Source organism: Theropithecus gelada, chromosome 11 (genome assembly GCF_003255815.1).
Source record: "Theropithecus gelada isolate Dixy chromosome 11, Tgel_1.0, whole genome shotgun sequence".
Classification (NCBI taxonomy): domain Eukaryota; kingdom Metazoa; phylum Chordata; class Mammalia; order Primates; family Cercopithecidae; genus Theropithecus; species Theropithecus gelada.
In genome coordinates, this window is record NC_037679.1 from 72,921,721 (window position 1) to 72,935,423 (window position 13,703).

The window sequence follows — 13,703 nt, forward strand, 5'->3', positions numbered from 1 at the left end:
GTCCTACATGTTTATTAGTTACAGATGCTGGGAGACCTGTGCGGGCTGGGAAGCAAGGGGAGTGTCCCGGTGAAGGTGACACCGGGAAAAGGGAAAAAGAACCAGGAAAGGTGGGAAGGTGTCCCCTACTTCTCTGCCTTGGGTCTGGAGGAATCTCCCAAGTCTTAGGATTTGGTCCACATCAGCTACTGATCTCTTTTCTTTTGGCATAGGCCCTGGGTTGGAGGGCACAGGCTGAAAGGGAGCAGCTGGTAACAACTCATGGGGCCAAGGTGTAGTGGTGTCTGCACCAGGCTGTGTAAATGCAAAGGCTCGAGGGTCCAGATAGGAATATGATGACATCAAACAGTCCAGGGGGTAGGGGGAGATTACAGGGAGGACTATGCATTGTGGGCAAGGGGAAGCCCAGCCTTCGTATAAATGCGCAGCCATTCCTTGGGCCTGGTGCCCTGTAGGAATGTGGAACCAGGCTGGCCAAATCTGATTTTTCAAAAGAGGTCAGAATCTTGATTTTCAGGTTAAATCTTCCAGTACAAAAATAGTGATGATTCATTCAAAACCATTGTTTTCGTATCCGGTAGGCAAAATAGAGATCTAATTTCATCCGACAACTTGCGATTGTGGTCTCTGCTCTTTTCTCTCTCTCCTCTCTGTCTACTAAACCCCACTAGTTTCACTTGTGGTCATGAAGCAGTAATAAAAACCTTGGCTGTGTGTTTTCCTTGGGTTTCTCCGGGCTGGGCCAGCCTACAGTTCAGAAATAAAACTGGCCGCTCCCTACCACCAGCTACAACCCTGGAGGGAAACCCACCCTCCTCCTGTCCCTGTTTCTAGCACTCTGGTCCCCAAGCGCCCAAACCCTCGGCCAATCCCGGCCCAGCCCCTGCCCCTCCCAAGTCGCTCTGAAATTCTCCTTCTGTCAGTTTAATTCCGTGATCGATGAGGAAGAGCACGAGAAATGGCCCGGCACAGCTGGCTTCCCCGTTAGCCCTAGCAGGGATTCCTGGCCTTGCTGGCGACGGCTGAGTGAAATGTTTGCGGAACGCAGAGAACACAAGTCAATAACAATTTAGCTGGATTGGGAGCAAGTACCTTCCCCGCACGGACAGCCGCTCCCGGGGGAAGGGGAGGAGAGTGTGCGGGATATTGCCGAAGCACTTGGAATTATTTCCAAAACACCGCCCAGCGAGGCTCGGGCCTGGGGGAGTGGAAGGAAGTAGGAGGGGTTGACTGGGCCCTACCTGCTCCAGCTGACCTCCAGGCCCCCCAGTCTCCCCACACCGCTGCAGGGAGAAGCATTTTGCTCTCCGAACATGGCTCCCTGCACGGCCAGCCATGTGCACCACTTGGGTGCACACTTGGGAACTGCCTTGACCAAAAGAATTCCCTCTCCTTGGTTTTCCTCCTCTGGATTCGGCCTCCAGCAGCTGTGGTAGCCAGGGGTGTGAGAAAGAGTGGGTTTCCCGGGCAACCTCAACCTCTCCTGGAACCACTTCCCAACATGACCAGAAGCTGGAGATAGATTAAGACACACTACCGTGAACACAAAAAGTGATCATTTCTTTTTTCTTTTCTTTCCTTTTTTTTTGTTTTTTTTGAGACTAAGTCTCACGCTGTTGCCCAGGCTGGAGTGCAGTGGCGTGATCTCAGCTCACTGCAACTTCGTCTCCCAGGTTCGAGCAATTCTGCTGCCTCAGCCTCCTGAGTAGCTGGGATTACAGGCTGGCACCACCATGCCTGGCTAATTTTTGTATTTCTAGTAGAGACAGGGCTTCACTGCGTTGGCCAGGCTGGTCTCGAACTCCTGGGCTCAAGTGATCCACCCACCTTGGCCTACCAAAATGCTGGGATTACAGGCGTGAGCCACCACTTTTGGCTGAGAAGTGATCAAAGAGGTCAGGGATAAAACAGCTGCATATCCCCATGCCCCACCCAGTCTCAGCCTTTCCTGTCAGGACCTGCTGTGGCAATCCGGGACAGTCTCTCTCTTTGCCCGCCTCCTGCTTAGGCCTTTAACGCCTCCAGAGGAAGGGCTGCCACAGCCAAGTCTTCAGGAGAAAACAAGAAGGACCCAGGTGAAGGAATGAAAATGGGAAGCTTATAGAAAACCTCTGTCTCCAGGTGGATGGAAGGAACCGCGACCAAGGGATATTCTGAATAATAAATTCTGTGACTTCACATCCTTGCTTGAACTTTCCTGACTGTGAGTTTGAAAGCCCGATGATTATGTTTTCATGGGCAAGATCAAGGCGGCCTATTCACAAAGGTTGACGTGGGGATAACGGGCTCTCTCGTCTCCAGTCTTTTGAAAATGTATGGTCCTGTGAATGATGATTAAGTTATGGGAGTGGGGAGGGGGATGAACTCTTGCAGGCTTTAAATATCATCTGTCTGCTGATGACTTCTAAATTTATATCTCAGCCCAGACTTCGCCCCTGAGCTCCCAACTCATAGATCTATCTGCCTGACATCGAGGGGAGTCCTAATAGGTGTCTCAAATCCAACACGTTCAGAACACCCCCGCCCAGCCACCTGTTCTTCCCAGCTTCCTAGGCCTCCGCTCACCACGCAGCACCATCATCCTGTGAGTGGCTTGGAGCAAAAACTATGCACCAGTTTTGATTTTTCTCCTGCCTTCCAGAAGCAAGTCTGGCTGGCTCTACCTTTACCAAAAATGCTCAATCCACCTGCTTCCCCACCTCCACAGCCTCTGCTCCAGGGCCCTTGCTGGCCTGGATGGGACCTCTGCCCTCCATTCTTGCCCCTCTACAATGCAGGGGATGAGGTCTGACAGTGTGAATCCGGTCCTGAGACTCTTCTCAAATCTTCTAGGAGCTTCCCACTGTACCTTGAATATAAGCTGGGCTTCCTGGCAGGCCACACAAGGCCCCGGGAGGAACCCCTGCTGGCTTCTCTGCCTGTTTTGAACACACTCTGCCCTAGGACCTTGGCACTTGTGGCTTCTGCTACCTGGGATGGTTCCTCCCAGATCTTTGGCTGGTTGTTCCCTTCGTATCACACAGAAATGCTGACTCAGCAGAAAGACTTTCCAACCACCATATTTGGAATCTCTCCTTTCCCTCTCTGGCCCTGAAGAGCTCATTATGCTATTTTTCTTTTGTTTTCTTTTCTTTTTTTAAAGACACAGAGTCTTGCTTTCTTGCCCAGGCTGGAGTGTAGGGGCACAATCATGGCGTGCTGCAGCCCTGAACTCCTGGGCTCAAGTGATCCTCCCACCTCAGCCTCCCGAGTAGCTGGGACTACAGGTGTGTGCCACCATGCCTGGCTAATTTTTTAATTTTTTCTTTTTTAAGAGACGGGGTCTCGTTATGTGGCTCAGGCTGGTCTCAAACTCCTATGCTCAAGTGATCCTCCTGCCTTGGCCTCTCAAAGCACTGGGATTACAGGTGTGAGCCACTGCATCCAACCATATGTTACCCTTTCTAATTTCCACCCCAGGACTTGGTATCATCAGAACTTTGTTGCTACTTATTTTTTTTGGTGGGGCGGGGGAGGGGGCAATCATCTGTCTCTCTCACTCAAGTATGAGCTCCACGGGGGAGGATTTTCTCTTTTGTACACTGCTTTGCCCTCAGTGCTGAGAGCACAGCTTGATAATATGGTCATCAGTGAAGAACTGTTGAATGAATGAATGAATGAATGAATGGGGGCCTCCCATCTGGGGAAGCTGGAGATCTAAGCCCAGGGCACTGGGGGTGCAGCTATGATGCCTCTAGAGTTATATACTCTGAGAAAGTGGGGAGTCACCGTGGGAGGAACTAGCCACCCCTGGCTTTTGGATAAAATAAGGGCAGCCACTTCACAAGGCCTAGGGGCTGCAAGCCCTTTCTGTGAAGAGCCAAAAAGTAAATACTTTAGGCTTGGTGGGCCGTGGGGTCTCTGTCACAACCACTCAACTTTGTCCTTGCAGTGGAAGAAAATAGCCCTAGACAATATATGAACAAATGGGCATGGCTGTGTTGCAATAAAACTTTATTTATAAAAATAGATTATAGGCTGTGGTTTGCAACTGTCCAGATCCAATAAAGAGAGGGCAATTTGGCATTTAGGAGGTGCTGAGGATACAGGGTGTGATAGAACACGCAGGTATAGACATTAACTACAGTTCTGCAGTGTCCAGACCTGTGTGCCTTCAGGCCAGGCACTAGGCTGCTCTGGGTCTTGGTTTGTGGTACAGTAAAATGGGAGCAACACTGTTCTTCAGGCAGCTGTGAGCCTGAAATGAGACTGAGTTATGTAAAAGCACCCGGTATCACTCTCTGCACATGGTAGGTCCATGACAAAGCTCTCTGACCCTCTTTCTTTCCTTTTCCCCCGGCTTGATCTTTATAAGAACTTACATGATTGCCTTTTCAGACCAGCGGTGCTTCGAAGCACCCGGTTAGGAATATCTGGCTTCAGACCACACAGGGCTCCAGTGCCGACTGCACACCTGTGGCTAAGCATGGGGCCTGGAGCACATTAGCCAGCTTTTCTGAGCCCTGGCTTCCTTCCTTGTGGGGTGACAGTGAAGATGAACCGAGTTAACACTCACACAGTGTCCAGCATCTATTAGATGTTCAATTAAATTCTAATCATCATTCTGATGATCAGGTTCTTATTTATGTTCATTTTTTCACCCCACAAATGGTCACTGAGCGCCTCCTCTCTGTGCTAGACATGGGGCCCAGGCAGGATGGGCAAAGGGCCTTGTACCCCTCCCAGAGGATAAAATCTCACATGGAGAAGGATCTTAATTGCACACGTGAGCACCTGATGGCAGGTTGTGGCACTTGAGGAGGACGAGGGGAAGGGCATGACAAGGGAATCACGAGAAGGAGGGGTGTGGGGGAAAAGCTGCATCTTTGACACTCTGGCCAGGAGGCAGTGGGGGCCGGGGTCGGTGGGGGCTGCTGGGACCAGGGCTCTAGCAAGCAGGCTCCTTCCCTGCCCCCCGTGAGGCTGGGAGGATGACTGTTTGCTAGAGGCCAGTGACCCATGGGGACAGACACTCGTCTGTGCCGGAAGAGCACTTCTCTGGGCGCTCTGCTCACAGATCTCCCGCCCCAGCCCAGTCTGGCTTGGGCAGGCGGGGGAAGGTGCCACTGCCAGCCACTCACCATGCTGGTCATGTCTGCGCTCCCAGCTCTGGAGGTGAAAGGTAGAAACGCTAACCACAGCCCATCAGTCCTCCCCAGCTGGAATAAGACAACACGGGAAGCAGAGCCACGCTCCCGGCCAAATAAAAGCCTGTTTGCCCAGCCTCCCTGGCTGTGAGTGCTGTAAAACAGAGGGTTCTGCGCACAGATTTCTTCCATACCATTATATTCTCTCGGCTGCGCTCACAGGTACTGTGGCCTGCCGCGGCCCTGAAAGCTTCTCGATGCCGTGACCCTGCTGGTTTGTAACACGCTCGGGAAGAAAAGGACACAGCCAGCGGCGGACTTTCCTCTTTCTTCCCTCCTTGCTCTCTCTTTTCAAACTCCCACATGCAAGGCAGTGAAGAATAGCACTTTACCTACCACGGGGCTGCTGCGCTGGAGATGAGAAACCTGATTCTTGGCCGGCAAGGAAGGGAGGGAGGTGTGGGGCAGCAGGCAGGGGCAGGAAGAGGACAGGCAAGACGGGGAAGGCAGTTTGGTGGAAAAACGTCTGTCTTGCTATTCCCTTTTGAAAGCATCTCTGTCTGGTGTCAAGGTCTTTGCCTACTCAGGCCAACTTTTACAATGACTTTCAAAGCCCTGTCCTTCGCTGTTCAATTTGACAGGTGTTTTGCAAGCATCAACTTGCAAGGAAAAATATAATGCCCTGCCATTATACAGGGACAATGGATAAAACGAAGGCTTCCGCTTGGTGGGGAGGGGATGGGGGGTTTACAACAAGCTTCTTTTGGCTGCCAACAAGGAACCTGGATAAGCAGAGAGCTGGAGACTGGGTGTGGAGCATGAGTTCTTGTAACTGCCTTAGAAGGCAGGACATTACGGTTGCTGCTTGAGCAGCAATGAGTCCTCCTCTTCCTCATGGCACCTGGGCACTAATAAGCTCCTACTAGGTGCCAGGCTCTGTGCTATGCCTTGGAGACAAGGAAGAACAGGTGGCATCTGTGGTTAGATGTAAACATTCTACCCCAAGCAATGCTTATGTGTCAGGCATACCTGTCCTCTTCCTTACCCCACCCCCAAACACACACATCCTAAGCAATGCTTATGTGTCAGGCATACACACCCTCCTACTTACTACACACACACACACACACACACACGTCCCAAGCAATGCTTATGTGTCAGGCATACCCATCCTCCTACTTACCACACACACACACACACACACACACACCCCCCGCGCAATGTTTATGTGTCAGGCACACCCCCCCCCCCTCACTACACACACACACACACACACACACACACACGTCCCAAGCAATGCTTATGTGTCAGGCATACACGCCCTCCTACTTACTACACACACACACACACACACACGTCCCAAGCAATGCTTATGTGTCAGGCATACCCATCCTCCTACTTACCACACACACACACACACACACACACACGTCCCAAGCAATGCTTATGTGTCAGGCATACCCATCCTCCTATTTACTATATACACACATACACACACACACACGTCCCAAGCAATGCTTATGTGTCAGGCATACCCATCCTCCTACTTACTACATACAAAGACACAAACACACACACACACACACATACGTGCTACTGCCCAGGCTTCTAAACACCAGGGCTCGTCTGTCTCGGTCCTTTGCCCAGAGAGCATCCTCCTTAGCCTGGCCTGACGGGAATGCAAGGAAAGTGGGAGTGTTTTTGGCAACCTAGAAAAGGAAGAGTGAGTGCCCCGAAGGACAATGAGGCCCCTCGACAACCCTATCTGCTGACTGCACGTGAAGTGCCAGGAGCTGTGTGCCATCTCCTTTACAGGCATCCTCCCCTTTGAGCCCCACAATTTCCCTAACGAGGTGGGCGCCGTGGCCCCATCGTACCAATGACAGAGCTGAGGCAGAGCGACTTGCCTGAGGTCACAGAACAGGTATGAGGACACATTCGGGTAAAATGCAAGGGGCAGCTGCTCAGATCAGCTGATGCAAAGGCTCGGTACAGCAGGACGGTGGAAAACACAGGTTTGAATCCTGGCTCTGTGGTCAGTAGCTGGGTGCCCTTGGGCAAGTTACTTGCCCTCTCTGTGCTTTAGTTTTCTCACCTCTAAAACAGAGGATTGCGACAGTACAGTAAATTGACAGGTTCATAGGTTCTTGGAAATCTCGCAACTTTCAGTGAAAAGATGTATAACAAACTCAATGTTACCACAGGCTAATGGATGTAAACAAGAGCTAAACTCCTACACACAAATGTATTTCTAATAACAAAAACATCACCAATCTTCTGAGTAAAGACACCAAAACTTCTAAATATTAAACACTGAAATAAATGTGAGCACTATATACGTTTAAGACAGATTAATAAAAACAAGGAAGATAATGATTTACTCAACGATTCCAGTTCAGGGCTGCAGGTGGCCAGAGCCTCTCCTGGTAGCTCAGGACACTGGGAGGGAACCCACCCCGGGTAGGGCACCCATCACACACATAACTGCACTCACCCACTCTGGGACCACTGAGACGTGCCAATTCACCTAGCGTGCATGGCTTTGGGATGTGGGAGGAAACTACAGGACCTGGAGAAAACCCACATGGGGCGAACACACAAACTCCACAGGGTGAGCACGCGAACTCCATGGGGAGAGCAGGCAAACTCCACGGGAAGAACACGCAAACTGCACACAGACAGTGGCCCTGGATGGGAAGCCATTTTTTTCTTATCAATTTTGATAAAATGATGTTATCTGAGGACCTGTGTTTACCTCCCAGGATTCTGCAGGACTCGTACCCATGAAAACTTGCAGATAGTACCTGGCTGTCAAGTAAGGCTTGACACATGAAGATTGCTAGTTACAGTAATGATAATAATAATTGGTATTATTTAGCTTGAACTACAAATTGAACGTTCTACTATGACCTCGGTGCCTCAGGGACCCAGGGGAGATGAGGCCAGTCCTGGGAGCTGGGAAACTGAGTCCAGGGGCAGGGGCACTCCAGGGTAATTCATGCTGGTGGCACCGACCACATCAGGGCTTCGGCTAGTGCCAAAGCTCCACTCTATCTGCTCTGGCCACCTCCCACTGTCCCTGAGTGCAGCTCACAGGCCACAGTGTCACCGGCATCTTCCTGCCAGGCCCTGCTGAACGGTTAGGATGCCTGCCTTTCATTCTGCGGCCCACATTCTGCAGGGAGCTCTTTGTTGCGGCCTCAGAGCTCGGCAGCCTCCACCTGAGATCTGAGTGCCTTCCTGGCAGAGTTCAGGGCTGAGGCTAGAGCCGGGAGAGGGAACTGGGCACGGACACCACCTGCCCTTAGGGTCTGCCAGGGCCCCAGGAGCTCTGAACAATGCGGATTTTGACACAAATGAACTGGGTATTTTTCTCTTTGGGGAAAGGGCACAGGGTGGGGAGAAGGGTCTGGCCAGGAGGGCAGGAGGCTGGCGGGCCTATTCTGAACATTTGAGGCTGCTGTGGGCACCTCCTGTGTCTCAGAGACATCAATCAGACAACGGGTGTCTCAGTGGGCGAGAGAGACTGACATCTCCAGCATGCCTGCTCTGTGCTGGACACACTCCAGGCATCACCTCACTTTCCCGATCCAGTGTCACACTCCCAGGGGAGGACGGATAGAGAGGTAAACCTGAATATTGTCCAAGTTTAACCATTCACTACCATGTGACCTTGGGCAAGGTGCTTCATCTCTGCGGGCCTCAGTTCTCTCATCTGTAGAATGGGGAGATGAACGGCATCTCACTCACAGGGGTGGTGTGTGAATGACATGAGACCCCTCACAGCAAGGGATTTAGAAAAGTTCCTGGTCCCCAGTAAGGAAAGCTGCTACTATGGCTTTTGTTACTTCCCTGATCACTGTCAAATCAATTCCAGAAGGGGTACCCCTGTTAACAACATCTTTCAAATGAGAAAACAGAAGCCCACAGCGCGCAGTGACTTGCCCCAGGACAGTAGCCTGGGACTTGCCCTGGGACACACAGCCAGAATGCAGAATCCGGGACTTGCCCTGGGACACACAGCCAGAATGCAGAATCCGGGACTTGCCCTGGGACTCACACCCAGAATGCAGAATCCAGGTCTTGCTGACTCCAAAGTTGATGCTCTTTTTCCTAAGCTGGTGGTTCCTAAACCTTTTGGGGCCCATGATCTCCTAGAAAATCTGATGAAAACAAGATTCTCTTGCCAGACACACACATAGACACAAACGCAATCACCAGGCATTCCCAGTCCCTCTGAGGCCAGCCATACTGGAAGAGAAAGTTCCATGGATTCTTAGTTAAAAAACAATCCCCATCTTACATCTTGCTGTATTCTACAGTGTGTTCTTCTGTTTTTAAGGGATTATCATGCTTCTTTGGAAAACAGTGCTGAAAAATGCCATGAGGAATTCAGATTCTTTGGCTCCAAACTCTCAGGCCACTTCCTGGTCCACACAGGTGAGGCCAGCAGGGAGGTCTGACACTCCGCTGTGCTTGGCCTTGACCCCTGTGGATGGGTCACATCCAGGACCGTATCAGCATCCTCTCCAACCTGGGCACTGTTTCTCAGGGCTGCTCCTGCCCCCAGGAAAACACAACCCCTACCCCTGGCAACATGCCCTGACATGGTCGTAGGTCACCATACATGCTGGACATTCTCTGTCTGGTCCCTCCACATCCATCCTCTGTTCTGCTCATCCCCGGAAGGCTGACCCTACTGAATGTGTCACAGGGACAATCTGGGCCTGTGGCCGACAGGTGGGATGGCCTGATGGGAGGCTGCAGCCGGAGAGCAGAGGGCCGCAGGAGAGAGAGCTGCAGCTGTACTGTCCCTAGCCCCTTCTTCATGCCTTGATGCTGTCCTCTGGCACTGTCCCTCCACACTGCAGTGCCCACTGGTAGCTGCTCCTAGGCTCCTGTCCTCACTGGAACCCAGGAACATCACTTCCTCCCCTGCCCTTTCAGCCCCTGGGGCGGTAAGAGCTCTGACGCTGCTCCCCTCTGGGAGCCCCAGCATCCTGCTGCTCCGTTGGCACTGCCTATACCCCTGTAAGCTGCCATTGCATGACAGGGTCTTTCTATGAGGCTCCTGTGTGAATTCTCTTCCCTCCTGGGGCCTCGGCCCATCTCCCGTGGCACTGGGGGAGGGTCCCTAAGTGCTCATCTTTTGACACTCTTAGGGAGCCCAGAGCCGATGTCCCCTTCCAGAACCTGGGAGGGCAGTGCTTTTCCAGAGGGACTCAGAGGGGTGGAAACACGTGGCTCTGACACTCCAGCCCACCCTCAGGGGCCTTATCTCATCTATGCATGTCAGCTTCCTTATCTGTACAATGGGAACAACAAAACACGCACACGACAGGGCCTTCCACAAGCATATGCCGTGCCAATCCTGAAGGGCCAGCAGTGCTTGTCATTATGATTCGTTATTCATTCTCTCAATTTCTGAAGCAACCCTGCAGATCTTAGGTTCATGGTCTGGATGAGTCAGAGGGCCAAAGCCATGCAGTCAGTAAACACTCACATACCCCAGGTTAATGAGGGCCTGGGACTTTTTCTTTTTCTCTTTTTTTTTGAGACAGAGTGTCGATCTGCCACCCAGGCTGGAGTGCAGTGGTGTGATCTTGGCTCACTGTAACCTCCACCTCCCGGGTTCAAGTGATTCTCCTGCCTCAGCCTCCCAAGCAGCTGGGACTACAGGCATGTACCTCCAAGTCCGGCTATTTATTTTGTATTTTAAGTAGAGATGGGGTTTCACCATGTTGGTCAGGACGGTCTCAAATTCCTGACCTCAAGTGATCCACTCACCTCGGCCTCACAAAGTGCTGGGATTACAGGCCGGAGCCACTGCGCATGGCCAGTAGTTTTTTTTGTGACGTTAGATAGTATAACATAGTTGGGGCCGGTGACTGGGGTGGGAGGCTCTACAGCCGGTCTGGAGTTCACGTCCGAGCCCTGCCACTTCCTCGCTTAGACACAGCACTGCCTACAGCTGCCACAGTTGCTGTGAGCACTGAGATGATGCCAGTGTGAGGACGGCTCCCTGATGCACAGTAAGTGCTTAATAAACACTACTCGTCATAAATGACTGCAGTGTTTGGCAGGCCTCAGTTCTCTCATCTGTGAAATGGGGCTAATCTCATGGAGCTGCTGGGGAGTGAATCGGAAGATGTAGGCAAATGAAGAACTGTCATTGTTACTGTTACCATTTGATCTGGCCGTCTGGCCTTGGCCTGGCTGGTAAGTGGCTGTGGAGACAGCCAATCCCACAGAAATGCTGCCAGCCAAGTCTTTCCACTGTGGCGAGGCAATAGTGCTGTCTCTGGAACTCGATTTATTGAAGGGGGCTTCTCTCTAAGGCAGGGCAGAACCGCTGAGCCTGCACTCCTCAGCTGGCCCAGGGGGTGGGGGATGGGGGTGACAGGGGAGGTGGGCCCCCGTCTCCGCTCTGGGGAGAGTCCCTTACACAAACATTTGCCGACGGGAGCATTTGGGCTTGTCAATGTTGTCGATAAGGACAGGCTCTCTTTCTGCACATCAGGATTTGGGGCCTTATTGAGTTGTGAGCTTGCAACTGTGTATTTAGCCTTCACTTCTCTGGTTCCACATTTGTCTAAGCTCAAATATTCCCCAGCCTGAGACTGGGAGCCTGGCATGTGCCAGGTACTGTGCCGGGCACGGGGGACCCAGGGAAGAACTGATCACTAACAGAGATGAGCATGACACAGCCTCCACGTGGGGGAGGCACGGGTCCAGAGAGGATAACAAACCATAAAGAAATAAGTTACAGCATGGCAGGAAAGCACAGTGACAGAAGAGGAGAGTAGAGGATGGAGAAATTACTGATACTTGTGGAGGGAGAGGGAACAGGGAAGGCTTCCTGGAGGAGGTGTCATTCTATCTGGGTTTTGAAGGCATTTACCAGGTTTAAAAAAAAAAAAAAAAAAGTGAGGGGCAAGGCATTCTAAGCAGAGGGAACAGCGTGTGCGAAGGCACCCAATCCTGCCTGGAGTCTGGGGAACAATGAACTCTGTGGGAGGTGCAGTGGGAGGAAGGAGGAGTCTGGGAAGACCATGGGCGTGGGCAGTAGGCAGTGTTCTGAAGGGTGTGGCAGCTGGGCTAGAATCAAGGGTCTTCCCTGCTATCTCTGGAGTTCCATGTCCACTTGTGGGGGATGCAGTCCTGCTGCATTGCTGAGACACTGCTTCTCAGAAGCCCAGTCGTTTCGCCCTAAGGAAGACCAGTGCCCCCACTGGAAGGCTCCCATCTCCAGAAGAGAAACTGTTTCCAAGGTGCTGCCTGGTTTGGCAACAGAGCCGCACCGGTCAGGAGAGGGAACAATCACTCCTGGCTCCAGGTTCCATGTCTACCCAGAGAAGCGGGGTTGGGGAATGCTGGCAGCAAACACCCAGTTTGCACCCAGGTGACACCTGAGGCACTGAGCTGCCCCACAGGGAAGGGATGGATGAGGGCACAATGACGGCTCCAGCCAAGAAAGCACCTGAGACCTCGGACCCAGGTGACAATGAGGTGGGGAGGAATGCGGCGGTGTGCCAGGAAGACCTCAGAGCACCACAGGTAGCACTACAGACAGGACTGTTCCCCATGACGGAGCCTGGCTTTTCTGGGCATGCAAAAGGCAGAGAAGCTCCCCAGCTGGGTGACCCACCGCCAAGTAAGCAGGATCCAAAGTGGGTGGGAAGCCAGCAGCCGCCGTTTTGCTGCCAGGCCCAGGCCACAGTGGAAGCACTTCTGCGATGGGAGGCAGAGGTGTGGAGATGGGGATCAAGGTCAGGTACCCCTTGATATCCCAAGTTTGGAGGGTGTGTACCGGACAGCAAGGGGCACCTGCCATACCTTCCATGTGCCCAGGGTGGAGCGATTCTTGAGGCTGTCTCAACCTCTCCTCACCTGACTCAACACAACCTCTTGGAGAAGACGAGGCCCTGCCGACCTCATCTGCTCCCTCTCTCCTCCCCTCAGCTCCAGCCATGCCGGCCTCCCTGTTTCTCACACACATCGAGCTTGCTCCAACCTTGGGGTCTCCCTGCCCCTGGCCTCCTGCTTAGGCAGCCCTTTCTTGGGTACACCTCTGCAGTGAGGCCTCTCTAGCCCACCTGATGAGGAATGTGTCCCAGCCTTTTCCACCTGAGCCTTGGACCCTGCTTGGTTACCGTCACATGGGTACATGAGGGCACAGCGGGCGCTCAGTATTTTCTGGCCACCACCTGAATAGTCACTGAGGCCACATGACACCACCAAGGTGGGTAAGAGGGGAGTGAGACCTGTGGGCATCAGCCCTCCAGCAGGGAGTGGATGATCCTCCACCGGGGTCATGGAGGCAAGTGATCAGCAAGAGTGTGGTCCCCAGGGCCGGCCACCAGGAAGGCCGTGAGCATCCCTGCCCCGTGAACACTGGAATCTGAATACAGAGCACTGTGAGGACAGGGCCAGCAGCTGCGAGCTGTGGCCTGGCAACCCGGCAGGCAGGGAGCGGATACACACTCTGACCTCTGTCTCTTCCTGCCAAGGCGCCCAGTGACCCAACCTGACCGCAACCCAAAAGGGCACAGAACCCGGATGCTTTCACACAGGCCA

At 52.7% G+C, this 13,703-nt stretch overlaps 1 protein-coding gene across 2 annotated transcripts in view; it reads right to left on the reverse strand.

The window, feature by feature from the left end:
- The window catches only part of RBM19 (RNA binding motif protein 19), a 146,747-nt gene that overhangs the window by 13,690 nt on the left and 119,354 nt on the right, over positions 1-13,703 (reverse strand). The window lies entirely within an intron of this gene.